This window comes from Acanthopagrus latus, chromosome 9 (assembly GCF_904848185.1).
Source record: "Acanthopagrus latus isolate v.2019 chromosome 9, fAcaLat1.1, whole genome shotgun sequence".
In the NCBI taxonomy this organism is placed as follows: domain Eukaryota; kingdom Metazoa; phylum Chordata; class Actinopteri; order Spariformes; family Sparidae; genus Acanthopagrus; species Acanthopagrus latus.
In genome coordinates, this window is record NC_051047.1 from 20,354,349 (window position 1) to 20,381,277 (window position 26,929).

At 43.7% G+C, this 26,929-nt stretch overlaps 1 long non-coding RNA gene across 1 annotated transcript in view; it reads right to left on the reverse strand.

Moving 5' to 3' along the window:
* LOC119026195 overlaps positions 1-14,651 on the reverse strand; it is a 29,244-nt gene extending 14,593 nt beyond the window's left edge. The window contains exons 1-2 of the long non-coding RNA XR_005077066.1: positions 14,600-14,651; positions 5,946-6,113 (exon numbers count right to left, since the gene is read on the reverse strand). This is a non-coding gene — a long non-coding RNA (uncharacterized LOC119026195). The remainder of the gene's footprint in view (positions 1-5,945; positions 6,114-14,599) is intronic.
* Between the last annotated feature and the right edge of the window lie 12,278 nt (positions 14,652-26,929).

The window sequence follows — 26,929 nt, forward strand, 5'->3', positions numbered from 1 at the left end:
CTCTATCTCAGCACACTGACAGCACAGTCCACCGTATGTCTTTAAGGAGATGATATAAACTCTGCATGACTCATGACGTTCAGTAGCAAACAGCAGCTCCAGCCCGCGGCTGGACCGAGTGATCAGATCATAAACAAACACAGCCCTTTCGACACGACGTCGCCTTCCTTTGGATTAAATACGTTGAGGTGCGGCCACCCTCCCCTCACCTATGCGTAGGTGCGAGTTGCAAAAATATTTGTTTGATACGGAAAGGCGGTGAATTATTCAGGGATTATTTAATAATGCAAAGAAGCGAGCAGGGGGAGAAGACTCAAAACCATGGCGGTGAAAAACTGCTCAGCCTGGGCTGCCTGCGAGCTCTTGCCACAGATACAGAACACGCCATATGTATTGCCCTGTTTGTTTTCTAATTGGCAGCCAGCCCTTTCAGACACGCAACCTTCATCCACACTCCATACAGTCCCGCGCATACGTCCCATTACCCGGGCAAAGTAGGGGAAATGCAAATTCACTCATTTGCTTTTCCCATAAGATGGAAGTCCCCTGGATGCACCCAGAATAGCACATAACTCAGTAACACTAAGTGCACAGATTGTGTTTGAGTATGTCTATGTGTGCGAGTGTGTGTGTGTGTGTGTGTGTGTGTGTGTGTGTGTGTGTGTGTGTGTGTGTGCATTAATCCGGGGATCCTGCAGATACCAGTTTGACACACAGACAAGTGATATCGTTAGAAAACAGCTGCACTTGTCACCAAACAGAGGAGGCCCTGGCAAAGTAGAACTAAAGCTGAGATGATATAACATCACACCAACACATACACACACACACACACACACACACACACACACACACACACTCACACACACACACACACACACACACGCTCACTCACACATACGGGGGGAGAGAGAGAGAGAGAGAGAGAGAGCGTCTACTCGGCTGATCTGTTTAGGTGAGTCACCACTTCTTAAAGAAGCAGTGGGTGGTTATGGCACCAGCTTTAAATAGACAGCATACAGCACGGAGCCGATCTGTAGGGTAACAGAGACGGACGCAGGGAGAAAGAGAGAGAGAGAGATGGAGAAGAAGACAGGGAGCGCCGCGGATTGAGGGAGAGAGATTGGGAGAGTGTATTTAAGTTGTGCTGAGTGTGTCGTGCTGAGCTGGAGGGCTAGGAATCATCTCACATCCGTCATGGAGGCTGGTTGCAGGGTCAAACTCGGTACTGTGGCGAATGGCCCTGTTATCACACAGCTTTACATTCGCTGCGCTGCCTTTACTCAAAGGCAGCAAAACAGGGCTGGAAGACAACCAAAAATAGAGACGCCCAATTAGAACTGCTCCCAAAGCTTTGATGGAATTAGCAGTGAAAGAGGGCTTGCATAACCCACCCTCCCCAAAAAAAAAAAAAAAAAAAGACAAAATGTGCAGACAGCATATGCAAACGCCTGTCCTATTTACTGGAAATGAGTCCTGGGTCAATTTTCTGGTAGCCATGAAGAAAAAATAATTACATAAATAAAGCGTGCAAAGAAGGTAACTTCGACTTTGTTGTTTCGTAAATCGGATTTTTGCCTAGTTTTACATTGAGTTCGGTCCCGTGAGAAATTGTTGGTGCGCAGCTTGCAGATACGAAGAAGAGCATCCCGGTGTGTGTCGTCCACATCAGCAGCCCGCCTGCCTCAGAGGCTATACAACCTCACACAGCAGAAGAGGGAAGCTTACAGCATATTTTACGAGACTGTTTCATATATAACACATTAGTCGCAAGCCTCCATAGTGCCAAACGCTGACCGACACCACTGAAAACACCACCAGCATTTTAATGAAACAACACTTTGTAGATTTCAGGTGCAGAGAAATTGAAAAATGAAGAGTGAAAGAGCACATTTGAAACCTAAGATGAGTTTCTTTACATTTTTTTCATGCTTGTGTGCTCAGAAGCAGGTGGCAGCAGTGAATTTAAGCAAAGTTTCATATCAACAAAAATTCCCCTCATGTATTTTCAAATAAGACGCTGATGAGTATAGAAGTGAATACTTGTTACAATACATTGTTTTAGTCGACATTTTCCAAAGATGGTATTATCAGACATGAAGCCGACTGAATTTGATTTAGCTTTATTCTTCTTCTCTGAGTTTACAGCAGGGAAAGATCTTCTTTCATGAGGTGACCTACTATGATTATACAGTCTCATTCTGGAGACGTACACAGACACAGTGCCAGTGTGGAGACGGTCTGGTTTGATCACAGCCCAGCAGCTCCTCAGCTGCTGACGGGACCGAGTGTCATCAGCAGAAAACAGATAAGGGAAAACAACAAACAGGCGTCTATCACCACTTCTAATATTCATGGATTTCATCCGGAGTCTTCAGCAACCTGGTCTGACTTGAGAATATAACATTCAAATGAAGCGTTTCTTGTTGCCTCACCAACAACAGAAGGATAAATCAGAGGCAACGCTGTAATTAATGTTTTTTTTTTACTCCACACAACTGTAGTTGAGGACAGCAGGAAGCTTTTAAAAGCTGCCGGATTTCTGCTTAATGACATTAAACAGTTCTTATTTTGAATTCTAAATAAGATGGGCTGTTAAAAGTTTTATTTTTAAAAATCAATGGACTTTAATTTTCTTTACAGGTTTGACAAGAAAAAGTTATTTTTAAAAAATGACCAAAACTGTCGTTCCAAAATTTGTAGCTTGTCAGCTTGAGGACTTTCTCTTTCATTTCTTCAAAAACACACACACACACACACACCATTATCAGAAGTCTGTCAGCTGCAGTTTGTTGGCCAATGACATCTCTACACACCCAGGAATGATTGGACCACGCCGGGACCTCAGCGTGACGTCTGTTGATAGGCAGATATGCAGGACCAATCACAGGCCGGCGTGTGCCTTGGATATTTTTCAACCAATCATTTCTGCATCGAATTGTCAGCTTGTATATGTAAGGAGGATCTTTTTTTTATACTCGAGACCATTTTCATGCCCAACATTTTGACTGTCCCAACATATTGACCAAACAAACTTTATAGAAAGTTAATCTACGCTTTTCTTATTGTCAACAAAGCCAACAGTACTCAAACCCTGTAAGTATTATTGGTGGAACCAGCGATAAGATCAATCTAATCCACCTCGACTGTGGTTCAAAATCTAATAAAACACATCAGTAAGCCACACTCTTTGATTGGATGTCATGGTCCTTCATCACAGTCAACGTGGGTACTGTAGTTTACTTGGAGTCCATCCTGACCACACAGAACTTCACCACGTGTGTGTTCATCCACGGTTGAAAAAATAGTCCCTGACAAATTCAACCAGCCAGTGGTTAATGGGTTAAGTCAAAGGAGCAGCTCCCCTCCTGCGCCCTACCCGAGCAGACAGAGAGAGAGCAAGAGAGGGAGAGAGACGCCGGCGATTGTTGGGAGCTTCACCCGCCTCCTTCTCTCACTAAGTAAGAAGTCGGATGGGGGTGGCGGGGGTGGAGCGAGTCAGGCTGTTTGGGGGGGGGGGGGCACCGCCGAGCGTGCCTAATCGGACAGGACAGTTCCTGCTTATTATAGAACCAAGTACAGATAATAAAATCTGAATCAAACTGCCAGCTGAGAGCCGCGAGAGAACCTCCTCCTCTTCAATTTTTAAAGTTATGGAAGCGCTTGACACTGAGGTGGATCGAATAACACCAGTTTGCGTGCAAACACTTACTTAGCGAGGCCAGGCCAAATATGTGCAGCCGACACGCAGGTGAGCGCCGCTGCCGCTCTGGCTAATTACACCGCAGCCCCGGCCACCCCCCCGCCGCCCTACAGTCACTCGGCCCAGCACTCCCACGCTCCCGCCAACTCACCAACTGTCACAATCCCTCCCTTGAGTGGGCACAGTTCATTTCTTTCCATTAGTTTTCACGAGAGCGGCAAACGCGATGACAAATTCATGTTTTGGCTGCCGGGAAGCGGTGGCAATCACGGAAACGCCGAAACACCCAAACATGATGAAGGGAGAGGCCGAGGAGAGAGTAGAGAGAGGCGGCGGCAGCCAGAGAGAGAGAAGCTGGCACCTCCGAGAAAGCTGCGGGCCAGCCTTTATCTCTCACAAACTACGCTCATATGCAGCAGATTTGCATTGGCAAAATACATCGGGGGCAAATATAATGCTGCCTGGGTTAAGCTTTTCCTCTGCAGATCAGAGAAAAACGTTAATACTGTGTATGTCAGCCAAATTTTCACTGCCAAAGTTTTAAAGAAGAAAAACTGTTTGTGCCAACTCTACTGAGGTGAAGCAATGTTTTTTAATGTTATACCAATTGTAACATAAACCTTAAACCTAGAAATCAGTTAGCATTCTTGTACTTCCTGTTCCCTCGTCTCAAAGTCAATTAATTGTTTTTTTCAATGAAATGCCTGAAAAAAGGTAGATACCTATTCAAACGTATTTACACATTTTGTTCTACAACATAAAATACGTCATTAAATGTCCCACAGTTGAAGGTGGTTGCTAACATGTGGCTAGATAAGACTATGGGTCATCACGCCGCACTCACTAATCTGTCTTTACAGGCCGACTTTGGTAGCAAACCATTCAAGATAAAACTTAACAACTTGAACCTTAATCAATCTATAGAAAATGTTTAGAGTAATTGTGTGGTAAGACGCTAAGTGGTGGCAATGTTTTGGTCATGCTGCCACAATGAACATTAGCTTTTTGCTTCTAGTAATTTAGTTTCTGCCACGAAAATCCCAAAAGTTGTGTTCATCTGTGAAGATTATCTTGCTGAACCAAACGTGCAAGTGTACTAAACATGTGTTTGCTTATTTCTGGCAGTAATTCAAAATCCATTTCAAAAATCCCTAGTCTCTGAGTGGAGGGAAACAGGGCGATGCTAACTTCCGGGTTAGCCCACCAATAATTTAATTCCCTTACCATTCTATGTTAGCAAGCATAGCAGTCAGCCACTTTGGCTACTGTATCTCTGAAGGTGCACAGCAGCACAACATGGCCTCCAGTTCATTTGCTTCCAAAAGTTTACTCACCCACCCTGAGGTGGGTGCGCTCATCAGCAATGTGAGAAGAGTAACTGAACACTGAGTCTTCGCTGGCTTGGAGTAGTTGACTTCTCACTTTGGTGGATGTTTAACATCACTGTTGATCGTGCTTGCAGGTAACCAAACAGTCCTTCTGACCACACATGGTCCCACCAATCTCACATAAATCAATGTGGATTATTTGATGTAATTAAAACCCAGCTGAATGGATATTGTGTCGTATTGTAAGTGAATATTTCATCCTCACACCGCCAGCTCTGCAAACACATAATCCTCTCGAGTATTATGATGTGAACGCTTGCATGACATTAACATATGATTAGGATGTGTGACTATTTCCATCATTTCAATCAAAATATGATTTGCATGGTCCACAAGTGAAGCAAGAAGGCATAAATGCAGTTGAGCTACAGATTCCTGCATTTTTAACCACGGGTCTGTAGAAAAACGCTGAGTAGCGCCCACTGAAACAGGCACAGCTCTGAGTCCCTGCCGTGATTTACAACATGGTGTGTGCCTTCTGAAATGTTTGTTTTCTCATGATCTGAACGGGTTGATTAGGTCAGCGGTGTGAGGATTTAACCTCCCAAATGAAAACTAAGTGGGGGTTGGTAAATATAAGCTTGCTGATTTGCTCAGACAGCCTCCCAGTTTGCTCTCTCAGGCATCCCGAGAGGGGGAAAAAAATAGTTCGCTCTGCTATAATCCTGCGACGGCACAGTTAGACTTCTTCTAATGCAGAGAAAAAAAAAGAAGAAACTGTGCAAAATACAATTTCTACAGCCCAGAAAAAGTCACTGGTGAGCTCAGATTATTAATTTGTTTGCACAAATGAGTTTTCCTCTCCTTGACACAGTATTCGAACACCCTGCATTTAACCATCCACCTTTGCCCACCTGCCAGTAGGTGCACCATCTGTGCTCGCAGCCTCCATCTGTAGTGCTTAGTCAGACCCAAACCATATGTTTGGCCATTGCTCCGTGTCTTCTTTCCTCATCTGTGCCCACTGACTCCATCTCCGTACCACGAGTCCAGCTGCTTGGCCACTGCCGTACATCTGATGCCTGTTAAAGTTGCCAAAAAGCACAAAAATTTTATTCATTCAGAGAAACCAGCGTCTCTTTTGCAGAAATGTCCTGTTCACACTGACACAGCTCAGAATTATAAACATACGTGGCTTTCATGCTTCAGTGTAGTCCGGTTAAGTGAAATCTCACCGCATGAGGAAGTGCTCACCGTTAGACAACACATTACTGAGTAATTCATGAGTAAAGACTGAAGCAGTGTCATAAACTTTTCTGGAATAGAGATGCTGTGCGGAAGTACCTAGAATGCTTCTGAGGTGCATTTGCATGGAAGTACAAAGTGTTAATGAAGCAAACCAAAAAAAAAAGGGGGGGGGGGGTGTTGTCTTCGGTGTGCCAGCACATTTTGGCAGAATCGGAGCATGAATGTTTAAATAAATGTTTTCCCTGATCATTCATACAACAGCGCAGAGCAAGATAATTAATTTTTAGATTGGATGCAATCACAAATCCGAGCTCTCAGGGAGTTTTAATTAAAGCGATAATATAACGGTGAAATTAGGTTTATCATTTGTTTGGATCTCAAGTAGTTGTCACCACGGCGACAGCAACTTTCACTGTGGGGGTGATGGTTTCGGGCCACGTTTCTCATGGCTGCGTTTCTGTGTTCAAGCTCCCAACAACTGAAAAGCCTTTTGTTTCTGGTGACATTAAAGAGCATTACGCAAGCCAGTCCTTATCATCTTATTATCTATCAAACATCCAGGCAGCTGTTTCGAATAGCTGATGATAAATGAGAAGAGCAGTGACTCATTTTATGGTATCATTTAGTTTGCGATGCAGTAATGAATTCATAATGTAATAATGCCTTTTGGGGAAACCTCCCTGTTTTGTGCCTTGTAAAGGTCAAGATGAGTCTCATGTCACTGCCCCACACCTGGCGAGGATTCAGTGTCATTCTTCAAACCGCCTCAGTCGGTTGAATGCTTGCCAAGAATCACAACCTTTTAACCAGGTCGCATGGTTTAATCAAACCCCCATGTCAAGTTAATCAGCCAAATCAATATTACGCAACATATGTTCCTGAAAACCATGTCTTTGTTACCACTTTCTTTGGGTTCCAGTTTCTATTTTTATGTTGTGGCACTGCTGCGCTTACGGTCTCGTTGAGCTCAGCCACAAGATCCGCTTGGATAGGATTAGGAAAACATACATTTTTGCTTTATTTTTGGTCAACACAAATCCAGCAGGAGACGTCCTGAGGTTGCGTGAACAGCATCCTGAGTCCTCGTAGAGTTTTTTTTTTGTTTTTTTTGCAGTCACAAACATGGCTGAAGATCAGCAGTATCACGCTAAACACCTAGCTTCACTTCGCCACCATCCCAATCTAATCTTAGGATATTAAAGTCATCCACAAATATGCCATGTGAACATGTTGTGACGCGTATTGTAGAAATAAACGTGGTGCGTTTGGCACATACAAATATGAATGGATCACAGAAAAGTTAACTGTAAAACATTTAATTCAAGCAAATGGGCTCACACATTTAGTCCACTCACATGTTAGTCACTAAAGAGCACTGGGTTTCAAGTGTTTTTTTTTAAATGTTATGCAAGAACAAATCACCCTGTAGTTCACCATACTCAAAATAATTGAGTTTGTTGATTCGCAACGATGAAAGTTAGTTATTGTGAAGACAGACTCGGGGAACTCTGCACCATTCCGTTGAAATTCATCTCTATTAAACTAACCAGGCCTTGTGACCAAAAGTTCCACATTCAGATTCTGCTGACAGCAGACACTAAACATATTACACTTCTTACAACAAACACACACACAAACACACACGCCCACACACACAGACAGGGACATATGAACACACTCTCACATTGTGTCATCTGTTCTCAGCAGTAATTTAGCAGTCCGTGATGAGATCTGGCAGGCCAACATGACAACATAATGACTACGCTGACAAGTGTGAGCACTACGAGACACAGAAATGGGTAAAAAAAGAAGAGGAAGAGGAACAAGTAGAAGAAGAAGGGGATTTGGGCTATTTTCAGGGCCTGTGTGTGTGTGTGTGTGTGTGTGTGTGTGTGTGTACAGGAGGACAGAGGAGACTGTTAATTACTGTGATAGAGAGAGTGAGAAGGCTTGTCACGTTAGCCCCAGGTGGCGTTGACAATAGAAGGTGATTTACATGAAGGATATGTTGGAAGGATTTTTAGAGGGTTCGCCGGGTAGAGAGAGATGATTGTGGCTTGGAAAGGTGTGTGTGTGTGTGTGTGTGTGACAGAGAGAGGAAACAAAAATCTGAGCATTCATTTATACACATTCTGGATTACGGTCCCTTGACGTTAACCTCGCTTTGTAACAGTGTCACACACTCTTAAACTCTCCGTTATAAAAATAATAACCCTGCTAACTTTAATAACTTCACTGACTTATTTTAATTCAAAATGTTATCAAGCAAAAACACCAGAGCAAAATTAAAATATACAGAGCTGGTCCAAGTTCTGAAGAATTTTAATGAGATGAGGGTTTCAAATGGTGGAAGTCTGACTGATGGTCTCCCATATGTAGATACACACTGTAATAAATATTTGGTATGCAAAAACATTCAAAGCAGTTTCTGTCTGGCTTCAAGATGTATTTATTTTTTCGTATGTATGATATATGCTGAGTGGAAAAAAAAAAAAGAGAGAACGTACCGATGCAAGTGGAAACATCACGTCTGACAAATCAGACATGAAAGATTAGAGGCGACGAGAGAAGCTGAGAGTTAATGAAGCAAGATGAGACATTTAGATAATGATGTGAAATACGCTGACGACATTAGACAACAAGATCAAAAGAGGGGATTTAGAGAAAAGGGTGGGGGAATGTGAATGAGAGAAACGAAATACGCTGACAAAAAGTGAGACGGCACGACGTGAGATGAGGAAGCGGGAATCAAGGTGAGATAAAGGAGACGAGGCAGAACGTGTAAAGCAATATGAGATGAGATTGCATGATTTGAACGAAGACGGAATGAAGCAAGGACAATCCAAATGAGACAAGAAGAGATTAAATATGAGGCAAAATACGTAAAAACAAAAAGACAACATTTAACATTCAGTTATATAACATGATATGAGGAGCATCGGGATGAGATGTGAAGAGAGGAAACATGAGACAAGGAAAAATGTGTAAGGCAAGTTAAGATGAGATGAGATTCGGAAGATGGGGGGAGATAAGTACGAGCAAAATGAGTGGCAAAAAAATGATATATGAAACAAGACAAAATGCTGGAGACAGGAGAGTTTAGATCATCATCATCCTGATGTGCAAGGAGGAAACAAGTGCGAGACAAGGTGAGATGACGTGAGTCGAGGCGGCAATAACTGAATCAGACATAAAGTGATGAAACACGAGAGAAAGGCAAAGTGTGAAAATGACGGTGAGAAATGCTCAGACGAGACCATATAAAACATAAAGTATAGTATATGTACTGAAATGTGTTGTATGAAATAAAATCTAACTAAATGAGATGTACAGTTTGAATTAGATGAGATAAGAGACAGTGAGATATGACTCAATGAGACCAAGAAAAGCAAAATGTGACACAATCAAATTAAACAAAAGGAAATGTGATGAGACAAACTGAGATGAGAAAACGTATATATTACGCGTCATGACATCCTGGAGGATATTTGTCCTCTCATGTCTCGTCTTTGCATGTTTCCTCTCTCTAATAAAAACCAAGACTAGGGGAAAGAATTTGAGTCGTGGGAAGAAAACTCAAGGTAAGTCGCAGTGAGGTCCAGACGAACCAGCAAGACGCTGTTGACAAACCCGCGAGACAGAATGAGAAATGACAAAACCATAAAGCTATAGTAACCATGTGCAAGATGAAAAGAGACAGATGCGATGGTAAAAAGACTGAAGACGCTGTCGAGACAGACTTTCCAGTGTCCTAATAACAGAGCGGGGTCCTCAAGAAGCCCGCAGATCTTATCGGAGCGACCGCGTCCTGTCGCCCTAATCACCGCAGATGTGATAACTGAATTATCCGTCTCCTCTGATCTTTCCATCTGATAGCGAAAACTGCACTTCCTCCTCTCCGGGGCACAATTCAACTCCAGTGAACTGCCACCATTTCCCAGTCTCACATCTGCACCCCAGCTCTGATCGTATCTCTGCAGTTCAGCAGGAGGAGCTGGAGGGATCGCACAGAGTCAATTGCCTGTCATGATACATTGGTCAGGAGCCAGCCTTGAAGACCGATGGTTTGTAACGTACGTCACGGCTCATAAGCGGCGTGCGTTTGAATCTGAGCGTCGCGGTGGCGAGTGGTCAGTCGAGATCGAAGCGATGAGCAAGGGGGAAAAAAAAAGGCATAAACATACTTTCAAGTCGTTTTGGATCATTCGTGGAAGATTTGTGCTCAACCAAATCAAAACCCACACAGCTACAGATAACAACAGATCGCAACCAATAAAAATATACATATACAGAGATTTCAAGATAAAAATTGAAAAACTATTTGGAGACTAAAGTCAAAGGATGAAGAGCAAAAGTCAGAATAAGACATACAATACACCCCATTAAAGATTTGATAAATAAATGAAATTAAACCAGTTATAAGTCAATAAACTGACAGGTTTTAAAGGAGCGACGGCAGCACAGCCGGGACATGGTGATCCTTCAGCTGAGCCAAAGAGACCAGTCATGGCATCAGATTGAATCTCTTGTGTAAGTGGGCTTAATGAAAAAGACAAGAAAGGCAGCCAACATAACCTCTAGGGTCCATTCTGAACTGACTCTGGATGAGACACACTTTAATGGTCTGCTGTGTTCTGCTCCCTAAAGACATACATTTGCCAAAACATCACAATCTGTTTAAAAAAACACATCTAATTAGGAATAAATGCAGGTGTTTGACACACCTTAACCGCTCCCAACGCTATCATCTCGAGCTACCTGTGGTTCCGCAAAGTACGCTCATTATCCCATACCTGGAGGCCTGGCTCGATGGATTTGCAAGATCACATGTTCACGTGACTTCATAAACCCAGCTGCACCCGCAAGGTAAAACTTGTCCAGTTACAGTATGGACATAACATAACAAAACATGGCATAAGACGTATTTTCTCTTAAAGCACAGTCTCTTTACTACTGCCTAACTGTCTGAGGTACAGACGCCCAGTCAGTGTTTGGCTTTTTCACCAAAGTTTGTAGTGGTTTGGTGAAACAGAAGGACAGCAAACGCCTTGATTTATTGTAAACCCCGGTCTGTTTCAGCCAGGTCAGATCAAGAAATTGTAAAGAATTTCAAAGAAAGCTAATTTTCTTGGTCTTTCTTGAGGAGATAAGATTGTCAACAGTTTTAGGGTTCTTTCTATGTGCCTTTGGCTCTGATGTCATTTTCAAAATCTGTCTCTCTTTGCTGTATATCTTTATCTATACCTACACTTAATACTTATTTACTTTACCCAGCAGTTTTCTTTTGCAATGTTTGAACCCTGCAGATTCAAATCCTCATCTGGAGACATTTCTAATGGTCTCTGAAACACACCCAACACTGACCCTTGGTGTGGTACATTTGCAAACTTGATATTTTTAACCAGAAGAGATCAGTTAAAAACTAGTTAGGATTTTTAATCGTTTCCTTACAGCACTATAAAACGTGTATCGAACTTCTTGGGAAGGAGCGACAGCAAACCTCTGAAACAGTTCTTTACAGCACCGTGGGGAGGTATTTCTGTCACTACGTGATAAAGAGTGTACATCTGTGTCTGGGACCCGCTGACCTCCTTTAAGCTCCAAAAACTTTGCGTTATTGAACGTTCTTCTGCTCGGCTTGATAAAAACCGCCGCGGTTGCGCTACAGGAAAATTGATTATCACCACATATAGCCCTCCACCTCACTCATCCTCTTCAAAAGAGAGATGCAAAATGATAACAGATAGCCGGTTAATGAAGCATGAATGATTAAAGAGCCCCGCAGGGAGAGGTTGTCAAACACCGCAGACAGCAAAGCGTTTTTCTTTTTTTTTTTATTTGTGTCATGCTCTGTTCACTTTCAGGCTGGAGGGCAAGAGACACACAAAGGGAAAAGAGAGTTGGGAGAGAGGTGCTCTGCCACAGGGTCGAACTTGAAGGAGACCAGGCGACTTTGCAAGAAAAAAAAGATAAACTAAGAGAATAAGAGTTGGGATTAAAGGAAGGTTTATCTATCTCGCCCCTGAAAGGAGCTCTAACGGAGGAGGTGCGGAGCAGAATCTGGGTCTTATTAATTGTACAGGCATATTTGAAAGGCCCTGGCAAGTGACCTGCTTCTAATATGAATTCAGGGTGGCGTGAAAAACCAAAACATTATAATCTTCTCATCTTAATACGGGCCATTAGACCCCCACATTAAAACCCCTGCGCACACTCACACTATTAACCTCACAGCGCACCTCAGACACACACCTACAGTGACTCAGCTCTCTGCGACTTTTCCCGGCTCTCCACGTGACCCCTTCATCCTGCCTTTGATCAGGAAACGTCAGTAAACGGCAGGCAGGATTTACATCAGCAGAGGCAAGCAGCTCTCATCACTTTTGCTGCACCAAAGCTTTTTTTCTTCTTCTTCTTTCCCATCAGCAGAGCATTTTGAGGAGGCACCCAGCATGGAGGAGAATTACATCAGCTCTGAGGGTGCAGCTTTTTTTTCTGTCAGCAGTGTCTCAGAGCGAGTAAATAATCCCTAAGTGCTCCCTATTTGACCTCAGATTGATTCGTCGGAAGTAAATCTCGCTGCTGCACGCTTGGAAAGAAGTAGAAGGCGCTAATGAAAGTGTGAAAACAGTCTGTTGCAGCTCGGTAATTTAGTTTCCGTCGACAAATCAAACATTCAGAGAACAGTAAGCCACTTAAACTTGCTTTGTAAATATGAGTGAATGCAATCCCCGCTGCAAAATGGTGATTTTCAAACAACGCCGGCATTTCACTCATGCTGTAGATCAAGCTGTGGCAGTCATTTAAAGCCCCTTTAATTGCCTCAAGGTATGGGATTTAATTCACTTTAAAAATTCATCAAATACCCAGTTTACATTTTTCTTCACTAGCCAAACGTGTGATCTATCGTTGTATACAGGAGTTTATAGAGAGTAAGAGGTTTCTCTTCTGTCTCTTTTTGGCTGTTAAGTGTTTCATTTTATTGCACATGGTTTTGTTAATCTATAACTTTTAGAAATGAGAATGAAAACCAAGGATGTTGAGTTTACATCTGGTGTTGGAGGCAGAGCACCATTCATTCCTATGAAATCTGATCGACTTCCCAGCTATAAAATTACCCGGATCTCCTGCTCTGCCCACAGAGCTGAGGCATTAGAAACTTCTGCTGACTGAGCTGGCTAACTTCCACTTTAGCACCTGGTTAACTTGAATACAGATAAAATTATATGCTTTTGCTTGGCAGTGATGCTCAAAAACAAACAAAAAAAAAGATCTGTCTTTCAGTTTATCCATCATCCACACATATATGCTGCTTTTTGAGATACACCTTTCCTAGTCTTGTCATTAGCTGGTGCATCTTGACTGGTCTCTCACAAGAACTCGGCAGTCATTTCACTTACTTCTCATTGCTGGAGGGGCAGCAACGTGCAAAAATAGTTACAGATTTCTGTTTTAAAAGGCCCCATATTATGAAAAACACGTTTTCTCTGGTCTCTACATATATAGGGCCTGCCAGCTCCCAGAATGAGGACGACAAGCGATTCCTGCATGGTCTCTGCAGCCCACCCACTGGTAACAGGGCGCTCCTACAGGCTGTTCAGATTCAGCTCCTGACATTATGTAACGAACGGAGTCATTATCATAGGCCGGCCTCCTCTGTGTGGTGATAGGAGATATCAGAGAGGGGGCGTTCATCCCCGAGGTGAAGTTCGGTGAGCTAGACACACAAATAGCTCTGATGTTGGCTGGAAAAGTCAACATAAGTGCCTATATTCTGTCCAGCTACAGAACAACAGAAGAGACAGTGGTTGCGTTTCATATTTTAAGACAACCTGCCGGCTGCGGTTCGTCTTAGCTTGTATGTGTCTGCTAACCACTTCACATCAGACTACTTCAGTAACAAGGGTCAGTACAAAGCTGGCTTTGCCTCGACACTGACCCTCGTAAAAGGATCAGTCCCAAGCATACTGGACCCAGCAAGAGCACCGGAGCCACCGATAAGTGTCGTCGCGGTTTAATAGTATTTACAGTTGCCTATGACTCTGGTGAAGTCAGCTGGAAACTGGCTAACAAGTTAGCTCCGCTTCTGTCCGCTATGCAATGGTGTGTGAAGCGAGTTTAATGTTAATAATATTGCGATGGAGTTTAGTTGTCACAGTAAAAAGTCTGGAAACATGTGCAGACTGGAGACAGAGACGATGCTAACAGTGTCCAAGAGTTTGGAGACAAACACAGTTTTCGCTAGCTGTTAGCCATTAGCTACATGGCAGCAACTGTAACAACACATACAAACAAACTAACATTATTCAGGCACACTGACCATTCTGAAACGTCCTGCTGCAGCCTCAGAGTCTGTACTTCTTCAGGAGCCTCTCCTTCTGGGTCAAACTGGTATGGTTCAACGAAAAAATCTCCGCGAGCCATGGCGATACATATATACATCCACCGTAAACATTAGCGCATGCTAACTGCTAACGCAAGTGGCATCCGCTCCCTGAGAGTGACGTAGCAGGCAGGGCTCTCCAAGTAGGCGTTGACAGACGGAGCTCATTAGCATTTAAAGGTGCAGGCACAGAAACAGACTGCTGTTAGGAGAGCTCAGTAGAGTGACTTTTAGACAAGCTGAAATTCAAGACCACGGATGGGTTTGGGGGCAATGCATATCGAATACAGTGTTGTTGGACCGCTGACAGCGGTGTGAAATTAATGAAAAACAGTATAATATGGGACATTGTCCAATTTACATTTTGTAAGTGATCCAAACAATTGAGCCCCTAATAAGCATTAAAAGCAGGACTTTAAATCATGATGACAACTAGTGAATGGCATCGGGGGGTTGAAGACAATAAGCTAATAAAAAAGTTATGAAAATCTCACATAAAAAAAACAAAACAACTCAACAGTCACCTCCATTATCTTGATGAATATCCTCACCAGAGGATATATGGTGACTCATCTGTGCTGCTGATCCAAGCGTCTCCGACACAGATGTGGCCCCATTAATGTACAGTGTTTAAACAGACTTTCACATAATGGGGGTGCCCTAATATAAATACTGTACGTGAACCACTAGTGCTATATAAAGAATGATCAGAATGTGTTCGTAGCAGAGCAGATGGTTGCAATTCTGCCAGCGCTAACTAGCGCCGAGCGATTATGTGTGATGATAAGTTGCTTCTCAGTTGAAAGCCTATCATTAGGGCTTTAATTAAAGCAGTAGCCGGGGCGGGTGACACTGTCTGCCACGGATTCCTTGTACCCATGAGGGCTGATACGCTTGCTCCCTTTCTGTCAGAGCCACGTGGTGCACATGTGTGCCACATGAGTCTATTTTTCCTTTCGTGTAAGTAGCTTGGTACACACACACAGATGGCAGTGTGTAAGACTGTGTGCAACCAGTGTCGCCCTGTGTGGTCGAGCGTCTAGACTAAGTGGATGCCCGATGGCATTTATTAAGGGAAAAGCCATTCACAGTTGGACACAAGAGCCTGTCAGTCTCACTGCAAACTCCTTTTGCTCATCCAAAACTGCAAGTGCATGGATATATTGACAGAATGTGTATTTGTACAGTAGAGATATTCAGTCACATTGTGTGTCTGTATCGTGCCGCTCCGCCCTGCCCCCAGATAGATAGTCCTCATTACAAAAAATTAAATAAGTGCTCTTCTGTGAGTTTGGCCCAAGTAAAAAAAAAACTGGGAAAAAAATGATAATTCCATCTGCACAAAGGACAAGTGGATAGTCTGGGCTCTGTGTGACTGGCCTAGTTTTTTGGGGATGCAGATGGATTAATAAAACATGGCTGGGAATAGATGTTGTACCCCGGACCTGATAGGAGAGTCAGAGGAGAACAGAGTCGCCCTTTCAACACTTTAATGTTTTGGCTCAGGACTTTTGGTTCTATGAATGTCCCCACCGTCCAGTGTAAACAGATATTAATGTTTAAAGAGCACCCTGGCTCACAAGGCACAGTTACTATCATCATTTCAATGACTTCTTTATTTACTTATTTTAGATGTGCTGACATGTGGTAACTTTACAGTGAAGTTTTGAGCCATCTGTGTGCAAATGTGCTGTTATAATAATAAATATCATCATTACAGTAATATGTTTTATTGTTCTGATTCTTCTGAACATTATAGATAAGGAGTAAATGTATTGATTGGTCATGTTCTGTATGATTCTCTGGGCCTAGGTTGTGAGGAAGTCAGATGTGTGTCAGTTGGCGGTCAGTGTCTCTCATAAAATTAAAGGGCCAATGTGTTCAGGGGGAAGACGAGATCAACACCTGACTGATGACGTCAGCCCTGTCATGAACGTCTGCGTCTGCTGTCCTGTTGTCACCTGTCTGAATATCCCCTGAATATAAGACAAGACAATGTGAAAGTCTGAAGAGAACACCATGTTTAACCCCTTTCCCCATGTGGCATGTATTTCAGACATCTGAGTCATCACACCGAGGCTGTAATATCTTGAGAGAACTAGCAACTCTCAGACTTCAACGGGGAGAATTTCCCTACACCCTGTCAAGCACATTAGAATTCGGATGAAACAACACATTTGAAAAAGTTAAGCTTAATGGCTGTTAACATTCATGTTTAGTGTCTGTGATGGTCCATTGCCCTCCGTCTGGGAGACGAACGTGCTTTATACAAACAAAGGTAAAGATGTGGACGCCTGTCAGAGCATCGCCAAGGAAAAAATTAATTGCAATGGATGCAAGACAGGATTACGTAATCCTTCATTTATGACACTTTCATCTGATTTGGAAAATTAAAGCTGACAGTAAGCATTTTAACCTTATAGTCATTGTCTCGTTACAGCTGTCCAGTGTTTACCCAGTCTGACGAAAAATACCCAGTATCTCAAAATAATTGCTTTAGAGAAAAGCACATCACTTAATTCCGACCTTCTTTGTGTCTCCCCCCTCCGTTTCCCTGCAACTCCCTGTCTCTTAAAGAGCACTTTGAAAGCACCAGGCATCTGGCAGCAGCCTTATTAAAAGAATATACAGTTAAATTGAATGCCATCAATAGCGCTAAACTGCAGGCGCTGTATAAAATGTCAATCAGCGTCCTTGAGAGGCCGGCCGCCGACTGCTGCTGGAAAACGAGCTGATTTGAATGCTCCCTCACTTTGTTAGCGTCCCGGGATTTATGGAGGTGGGAAGGACAGTTGACTTTATATCAGACAAATTGAAAGAAAGAAAAAAAAAAACACTTCGAATAATGGTTCATCTCCTCCACCAGCAGAGGCTCATTTAAACGAGTGTCATTTTTTAGAGCACACAGGGCGAAAAATCTTTCTGCTTTGTAACAAGCCGGCAGAATCCACATTTTGTGGTTATTCATCGCTGGCCTTGATAACACAGACTGCATCCGTAAATTGAAAGCAGTAAAATATTTATAAAAAAAAAAAAGCAACTCGTCTCATTTCTTTACTTTCATGGTTAACCCGCACTCCTACAAGCATGATTAAAAAGGCTTGATGATATCCAGGGTGTTTTTTTAGTAATCACATGATAAAAAATGATTGATTCTCCTCCCTGTAATCAGATTGATCCAAGGTAGCTCTTATATACTTCCCGCTGAGGTTGTGTCAGAACACCTTTCTATCTGGTAAGTGCAGTTCAAAGTTTATTTTACATTTTAATGCAGATGTTGTTGATCCAGCACCAAGCTGAGAATGAAAAATAGATGTAGGGAAATATGGAAGCCCAGAGAGGCAAGACAGAAAAACAAATTCTGGTGATTTGTTTTACCATTTTTTGGTAAAACAGGCAGGTAATACATTTATGCCTTCTTCCAGGTGATTTTAAATTGTTCCATGCGCTTTGAATTTAGGTAATACAAAAACACCAAGAACAATGAATCCCCACAATGAATTCTTTCCACTTGGCATTCAGGGCTTCCACAGAAAGTGTGAAATAGCGCAAAATAGCTCAGTCCTATTATATCATAATGTATTCCCTGAAATTACCTAAAATAAAAAAAAAATAAAGATTATAACACCAGAGTGTTTTTCTACGGCTTCTCTGGAGTCATTCCTAAAAAAAAAGAAAAAACGTGTTTCCATATTTTTGCACCGCTGAAGAATGTGATCCCGGAGAGTTCAATTACAGTAAGTGATAACATGAGGTTAACCTGATCCTTTATTGAAACAAAGTCTGACTGATGGATGTCAGTTCAGACAGTCTGGCTGTGTTTGGTCCAACGGAGTGAGCTATCCAAACACCTCGAGCTGTTTGAATTAATGCTGTACAGCACAGTAACCATCACCCAGGAGAAAATGAAGATGGATGACCTGACTATGAAAAACATTCCTCGGTCAAAGGTCACGCACATCGGCTCACGTGCAGCCTCCGACTCGCTCAAAAAACATAATCCACTGTGCTAGACTCAATACAAACATAATCCAGTTCGAGTCCGTGTTGGAGAGTTCTTATCTTTGACTAACCGATAATACAGCAAGTATCTTGTTTGCCCCTGAAGCCAGAGGGAAGCTATATTTATGGAGGGGAAGTAAACAAAATATCTCAAATGTTTTCAAATCCAATTGCATGTAATGCAGTCATGATCATCATCCCTGCCATTACCGCTGCAGCCCCTGAAATGAAATCTCCGAGTCATCTCGTCTGCTATTAGCTCGGCATTACATTACAGTCTCGGGGAAGGTCGAGGTGACATGTGTAGACTTGTTCTCCTCCTGCTCCTCGACACACAAGATGAATTCCTTGCAATAGCTGCAAAGTAGCAATTTCCTGTCATTTGCCGAAGGGACTTGTGAGGACTCTGTAGAGAGAAGTCCGACTTTGCTCTTTTGCCTCCCCATCCCCTTCCCCCCTACCCCCGCCCGCCGTCACGTTCTCCAGAAAACGCCGCTAAATGCAGTATGAACAATTACTGTCTCGAGTGGGATGATACGAAGCCCAGAAACATTCCACTGAGGACGATTGTGTTCTCCAAATGGCCGCGATATTGCTGTGATTTCCTGGCTTTTAGCAAAGTGCTTCATATTTACAGTGCACTCTCTGGTCTCGATGAATAAATATTGTGCAGTTGTCTGTGACGATGCCGTTGTGGACGATTATTGCAAATCGCAGTCTCTTTTGAGGACGGATGGTAACATAAAAATAAGCTATTGTATAGTAAAAACAGGCCCACTTTCCGCTACCTGCTTGTTTACTTCTATCTGGGTTTCTTCTGAGAGGTTTTTTTTCTTTTTTACGAACAACGTCTTTTTCTGTGGCAAAGACGAGTCTTGTAAAGTATTTCTAGGGCCTCATATATCCCCTCGTAGCCCTGCACACAAAAGCCAAAACTAAATAATTCATCTGCTACATTTGTACTGAAGGTGTATCATCCTATGAAACGCTCGGTTTAGTCTCCCCGAAAACTGTGTTGTCAGCGCAGCCAGGTCAGACTCGTAAGTGCTTGCGTCTTGCTTATGCAGCGCCACCAGACTCGCACAAAACAAACGCTCCCCCATGTGTCTGTTCATCATCGCAAAATACCCCTCCGTCACACAAATGGGAGGCACATCATGGGCCGCCTGAGTTATGACCCTTCCTGTTAATACAGAGAAGAAGCTTGTATCCTGCAATGGATATTCAGCGGGAAGGAAATCAAATAAAACGGGGACCGTTTTTGCTGACACATCTGCAGCGAGTTACGACGCTGCCAACTGGCAGCTGTGACGATGATGACATATTGACAGAGGCTCTGCGGGGACACTCGCGCCTCCGTCGCTTTTTTTCAGGGGGCAGGAGATTTCTGCTTTGGGGGCTTTTTCGTCGGGGGAAATCTAGACGGGGTTGATGACGCCTGCGGGCCTCTTGGATGAGGATGGATGAGGACATTTGGCTGTCAGCAGTGAGGAGGCCTATCTGGCTCTGTCAGAAGTCCACGAGGGAGAGGGAGAAGACACAGGGGGCCTGGTCTCGATAGGCAAACGCAGCCTTCCTCGCATGCATCCCTCATCGTCCTCATCGCTCGCAGGCTGGAATTTGTGGCATTTCTGTCTGGGAGCTGCTTTGTAATGCCGGGACGCCTTTATTTATTAATTTATTTTTGTCAGAAGAGTCTTTCTTCGGTCATCGATCGCTGCTTCGGTGAAGGAGGTGCTTGCTCTTCTTCTCTGAACTCCAACATCTTCAACAAATCATGTTTTTTTTTTTTTTCCAGCAGGGGTAGGTGTACGTAGAACTGCCTAGGGAGCCACTTTAGATGATTGGGAAGAACATATAAGAGCCCGGTGTGAGACAGCCATTGATTTCACTGCATTTTTCTCTGCCCATCTTTGTTGTTCAGGGCCCTCCGGGGCAGCAGTCTGGTATCCCACAACAAACACGCCATGGGGGGCGAGCAATCCACAGGCCAGTCCACAGGGTGCCTTATCAATCAATATGACCTTCTGCTGGAGCACGGGTTATCCCCCTTTCGTCTCTGCCTCCTCCCCCCTCCAGCGTCTTCGGCAGCCTACACTGCCCGCTGGGTGATGTAGGCTTTTTAGCACATCGCAGAGCCGAGCCAATCTGTCCTCATTATCTGGGTTTCCTTCAAAAAAAAAAAAAAAAAAAAAGATAGTGGGTTAACATAATGATGTGATTGTCAGCCAGGAGTATATTTGCAACCCACTGGCATGACATTGAATTGCTGAGTCACTCCTCGGCGAGCCATTAAAAATCAGTCCCAGAAAATCTCAGGAAGAGGGTGAAACAAGAAAATGGATTTAATAAACGACTACAGCCGCCTTGGGAATTTGAGTCCGGAATGTTTTCATTTTCCCCGACTGAGGAACGGCTCGCTAATTGGGTTACGTGGGCTCAGCGAAGGAAGTTGTCAAGCTTCAGGGGTTTTTATTTGCGCCTGGCCGTCAAATCACAGCCCAGGGCGGTGACCCTCTGGGCGACGCCCCCACGAGGGCCTTTACGGTACAGCTGTCTGATGAGTCAGTCCAGAAGCCCCCCTTTTCCCCGAAAATCCCAGGTTCTGAGGTGATAGAGTGACAGAAGGCAAGAGGCCACACAGCTTGGTATTATGGCAGGGTTTTACTGCCCCTCAGGTCGGCTTAGTGGCTGCTGAGGAGAAGTAGCAGCCTTACTCTTAACTTTAAAGGACACAAAAACCACAAGTACTCTGGATAAAGCACCCTGCGGACGCACACCCGCACACAGCCTCGCATTCTGGATCTGTGTTACCCTGTTATTTTTGTCGTATTAGAGACAAACACAGACAGATAACTCCATAACTGTTGGTTCATTAATGACAGGTTTGAAAAAAATCTGATCTTCTCTCACCAGTTCTGACACTAAGCTGCTGCGCTTTAGCTGATTTTGCTACATTCACGCTTAAGGAAAGCATTTGCGTACAAGCTTAAAAATTTAATGAGTCAAAGGCAATAATACGGTCTGACATTGATTTTTCCAAGCAATTATAAGCAACGTCTGCAGCACTGCTGTAATTACGAGGGCCACCCTGCCTGCCAGGCCCAGATGTTGGGACTTAAGCAGATGTGGTCCACCTGCTGGGATGAGGACGCTGACTTATGACCAGCGGATCAGAGCAACTTTCTTCTTGTCCACCGTCCTACAGGGAGAGACCACAGCTCGCAGCTGCTAATGACATACAAATGGCCAGCCACCGATGACACAGTGGGTGTGTTTGCATCTGTGCATATGATCACAGGAAACTGGCTGCGTGACGCTAATGATTGTCAACATATGTGCAAATTGACTCTCCTGCACGATGACTTGCCAAAATAGTTTTAGTGATTGAAAAGATGCTAAATAGCACTTTCCTACCTGCCCACAATGTAGTTATTCAACAGCTGCACCGCCTTATTTTGAACTATAATTGCAGTGGAATGTGGGTTCTGCCAAACGAGACAAAGACATCAATTCAGAGAATGTTGACTATTTCACACCATAAAGGAAAGCTGCGTCCATCCCAAATATGCATTCATGCCTGCCCATGCATGCATGTGGGAATGAGTCTGAGCATTCGTGTGTGTGTGTGTGTGTGTGTGTGTGCCTGTCTGAAAGCAGCTACGGTGGTGGCGGCTTCCTGGGGAATTGAAATTAATGAGTGTAATCAGAAGCAAACAGCGAGCCAGGCAAGGGCAATTAATACAAGCAAGGCGAGCAGAGCTGCCGGTTTGCTCGGCCAGGCATGGCTGGAGCCGAAGAGATGGAGGATTAAGATGCAACCACAGACAAACTCCGCAGCTTTTCCATACACGCAGCAGATGTCCGCCGAGGGGGAAGGCGCTGGGAGCCTGGCATCGACACACATCCGCCAACCGGCCACTAGGTCAGCCTGGCCCAATACGAGCTGACAACCTCCTGGCAGCGCTCTGATAACACCATCTTCTCTGTTTAGTTCGAGAGCCAAGGGAAGGCCCTCAGCGGGGCCCCCGCGCTGCATACGAAAAGGGACTCGGTGCGAAGCTGCACAGTGGAGCTACTATGTGTGAGAGACGGAGAGAGACAGAGGAACATAAAGAGATAAAGAGAGAGAGAGAGAGAAAGAGAGAGAGAGGGCATTGTGTGCAACTCAAGTACATCTCAATGTGAGGGGGTATTTTTTGGTTACCCCTGAGTTCCCTGCATGTTTTTCTGATTGAAACATCCTTGGCTGCATGCATTCCTTCAAGCATACTTCAGTATAAATAAACACGTCGGTCCCAGCTGCTCTCAGAAAACGGCTCTGCTTGTTGTTTTCTCTAATTGACGCTAAACGAGAGCGTCACCCGCCCAGGATCTTTTCACTCAGCCCGCGCTTTGTTCCCCTGAATGGCGTCGGTTCCCCCGGCGGTCTCGCATTTCCACTGTTTACGCGAGATAATGATGCATGCGTAAGGATACACCGGCAGGCCAGGAGAAGGGGGCTGATATGAGCTGCGGCGACTGCCTCGTCAGTCCAAACCAATCTGCATCGAAACAGAACTATGATGTCAGCTCACGCAATGTGGGATGCGCGCAGAAAATAAAAAAAAAAGGACTCCAAACAAAATAGCCTAAAGGTCACGGGAGGTCGCACGGACACGATGGCCAAACCTGATTGTACGGACGCCACAATGTTCCTGAACTCGTTCCCTTCCTCGTGTAATGTCCTTAAAATGTAAATGTTATTACTTTGCTTACATCTCGAGTCTAAGTGGACCTCTCCAGGAAGTTACCACGGCTTTGTGGCATGAGGTGACCGGGCAGTATGTTATGTGTAGACACAAAACATTTCAATATCGGTTTCTTAGATCAGCTTAAAAATGTAAGGATGAATTAAAGGGGCGCCGTGTAGTTTTGGAGAAGAAAATCAAACTCAGAAATACTTATTTTTTTCCATAAATGAATAAACAAGCTGTTCTCAGAGGAGAATAAGATCTCCAGAACCCCGTTTGAAGCTAGAAAGGTGGCAGGGTCTGCCACAGATAAACAAAGTAAAACAGTCTGAAATTGTTTTGTCCTTTAAGGTCAGTTTGTTTATTCAGTCGTGAAAACAAAGAGAGTTTGTTTAGTCAGGTTTTGTTTTTGTTTTTTTACCAATAAATAAATCAGTCACTGAAGAGCGTTCTCTTCTTACCCAAAACTACACACTGCGCCTTTAACGTGTGTAGAAGCCACACAATTAAAGTGTCATCCCCAACCAAACAAAAAGTTAGAAGACGTCACCCTCCCCAAACAAAAGACAGAGTATAAGGTCGGAGAACTGCGGAATGTGGCTTTAACACCGGTGCCAAACACTGCTGACCTCATTCCCTCCTCCTCGAGTTATGTGGTTGTTCCTGTGCAGTTGCAGCGCCGCCGGTTTATGAAACACTGCTGGGTTGGAGGGCAAGTCCAACAAAATGACAAAGCAACTCCGTCAAACTTTGATTGAATTCTCCTCTAACATGTTTTGTCAGCAGGAGAAATATCATTGCCTATTGATTGATTCTCTTACCGTTTCATAAATCCTGCTCTTTATCGTCCAGAGAGTGCCTGCTGCGGAGGAGTATTGTGTTAAAGCCGCCTCTGACACCTTCACGGGTGCCGATAAATTACTGACACTTCAATAACTTGTGAAATACGCGCTCTTGTGCCTATGAAAGGCAACAGTTTAACGTGTCTCTCTTTTAGAAGCCCATTACTTTAATGGAGGACAATTCAAACTCAAAAAATTTACAGTTTTTCCTCGTGGCTGTGGCCGGATAGAAATTGCCTGGTAACATCAGCTCACTCATATTGCTCTTAGGAATTGATGAGTTTCCTCACGTAATAGTGTTAAAAGGATTTTTTTTTTTTTTTTTTTTGGCCGGGGATCAGAGTCTTTCCTCTCTCTGGTGTAGCTTGTCTGCCCTCTTCTGGCCTCCTTTAGTCATGAGGTCAAGTCACATTGACTCATCCCTGACAGACAAGATCAACATATTAGTTTTAGGTTAAACAGGTCAATCCAAAACATATTTTTAAAGAGTGTTTAAGGACATTACCTCAATCAAAGAGTCCTTGAACTCCCCAGGAAAGGAGCCCCACCCCCAGGACCCGCTTTAACAATTACTGCTGCAAAATACACTCTGGTATTAATGGATCTGTAAAGCCATCAGATTGTCAGGAGAGTGAAAAATGGCTGTGGCATGAAGCGTTTAATAAAATAATCTTTGATAGCTAATGAGGCTGTTTTCTGTGAGCAAACGCCAACATCCAATCGGTCACAATCAAAGCAAAAAAAAGTTTTGGGGGGGGAGAAAAATGGAATGACAATTAAAGCGGCAGTCTCCACGGTTCACCACCCATAAGCTATTTCAAAGAGCCATGGATTTAAGTTTTAGCATGTTTCTTTATGAGAAACACACTTTCCTATTAGAAGAGGGGAACGAAAAAGAAAAAAAAAAAAGCCTCTCGGAGTCAAAACCCTCACCAGACGCCGCTGCAGCGGTATTTTTGAACCCGTGCGTCAGAGCTGCGCCCGTGGCCAAACCGCTTATTAAAACGCAGCGAGGCCAAGTGCCATAAAGACAGAAGGCGAGCAGCTTGTTATTATTCTTTCTGAGAGGTGAACGGGCTGAGATCAATGGCTGCAGCGGTTTCCCTCCTCACCACAACTATGGCCCAGTAAAGCACAAAGGGCCACGCGGCTCCGACCCGTACAGTCACAGATATTAACGATTCCAAGGGCCTTTGAAAACAGCTGCCAAGAATAATTTCCCACATGTAACATTTCCCACCAAAGCCACAGAGTCATACTAGCATAATCTGTGCCCCACCAGGCCCTGTATGCCCCGGCCGGGACGACAGAGTGGAATCAATGGAAAACCAGGTCCACTTTATAAATAAGGAGTCAATTTGGAGCTTGTGAAAAGCACTGTACATCAATTTTCTCCAATTAATGGGGCATATAATAGCATATCGGGAGGAAAAAGCTATATTTTGCAGCTAAAATGTGGCTAAAAATACCAGTTAGTACTGCTGTGGGGATAAATCTTGTACTTTCAAAGCTGATTGAGCCTGTTAAAGCCTCCAGTGTTAAAGCACACTGAGATTTTATGTTAATTACGAAGGAGCGCGCTGATTCTCAACCTCATCATCCTGATCCGGAGCAGATGAGGCGGAACCATTTTTAGCCGTTTCCACAAGGACTGGACCAAAAACCTAAACGCCTTGTGCCACTTTGGCTTGTAAAAATATAAAATGTCAAATGTGATGGAGGTTTTTCCTCCTGACCACAGCTAGCGAATATGTTCATTTTTATATCAGATGGCCGACCACCCGGAGGAATCATTTCCAGTGTGGTGTGGGCGGCTGTCAGCCTGGAACTACACCTGTAATTAAACCTGTCTAAGGGCCACGGAGATGGTCAAAAGTATGGATATCGAATACTTGTATGCAATTTTTAACCGCCTCCGTCCAAAAATATCAAATCTGGCCTTGAAAGTGATGTCTTCTACGCATTTTGGGAGTTATCAACAGAGCTGCCAGGCTATGGTATGTACACAATGTACACATGCTTGCCCTCTGCTGGCATATATGGGCCAAAAGTCGCAAGAAATTTCACACAAATGTAAAATACATATTTTTAAAGATGTGCAAATTGCAAAGAAGCATGTAAATAAAGTTTTCAAATCAATGCAGTGTGCGACAAGATACATTACTGGCCTCCAAAATGTAGTGGAGTGGAAGTATAAAGTGGCAGAAAATGGTAAGTTACAGAAATAGTAATAAAAGCAACTCAAATTTGTACTTAAGTGCAGCACTCGAGTTAATGAACTCATTCAGACTCCATCAATGCATAAATATGATAAAATGGATTCTGCAAATACATTATGACCATAAAATCTGACAAACAAATCACACTTTGCAGTGAAACACCACAATGGACACCTACTCAGCTACCATCAATGGACAACTAGGAGAAGAGTTTAGACTTTGTGAGAAAAAAGGGATCTGTTGACATGACTTTGCTGAATGGGGCCTACATATACATATACATTTCCTAATGCTTTTCAGTACAGTGTCACCTAATGCTGCACATGTAGCTCCGAGCCACAGGACTTTACAGACAGTATCCGGACTCCAGATGAACAAGTAAGGTCATTTAAAGATCCATCACTTGCACCTTGTGGCGAATCCCACTCTGCCCCCAGAACAAATAGAACATGTAGAAAACATACAAACTTC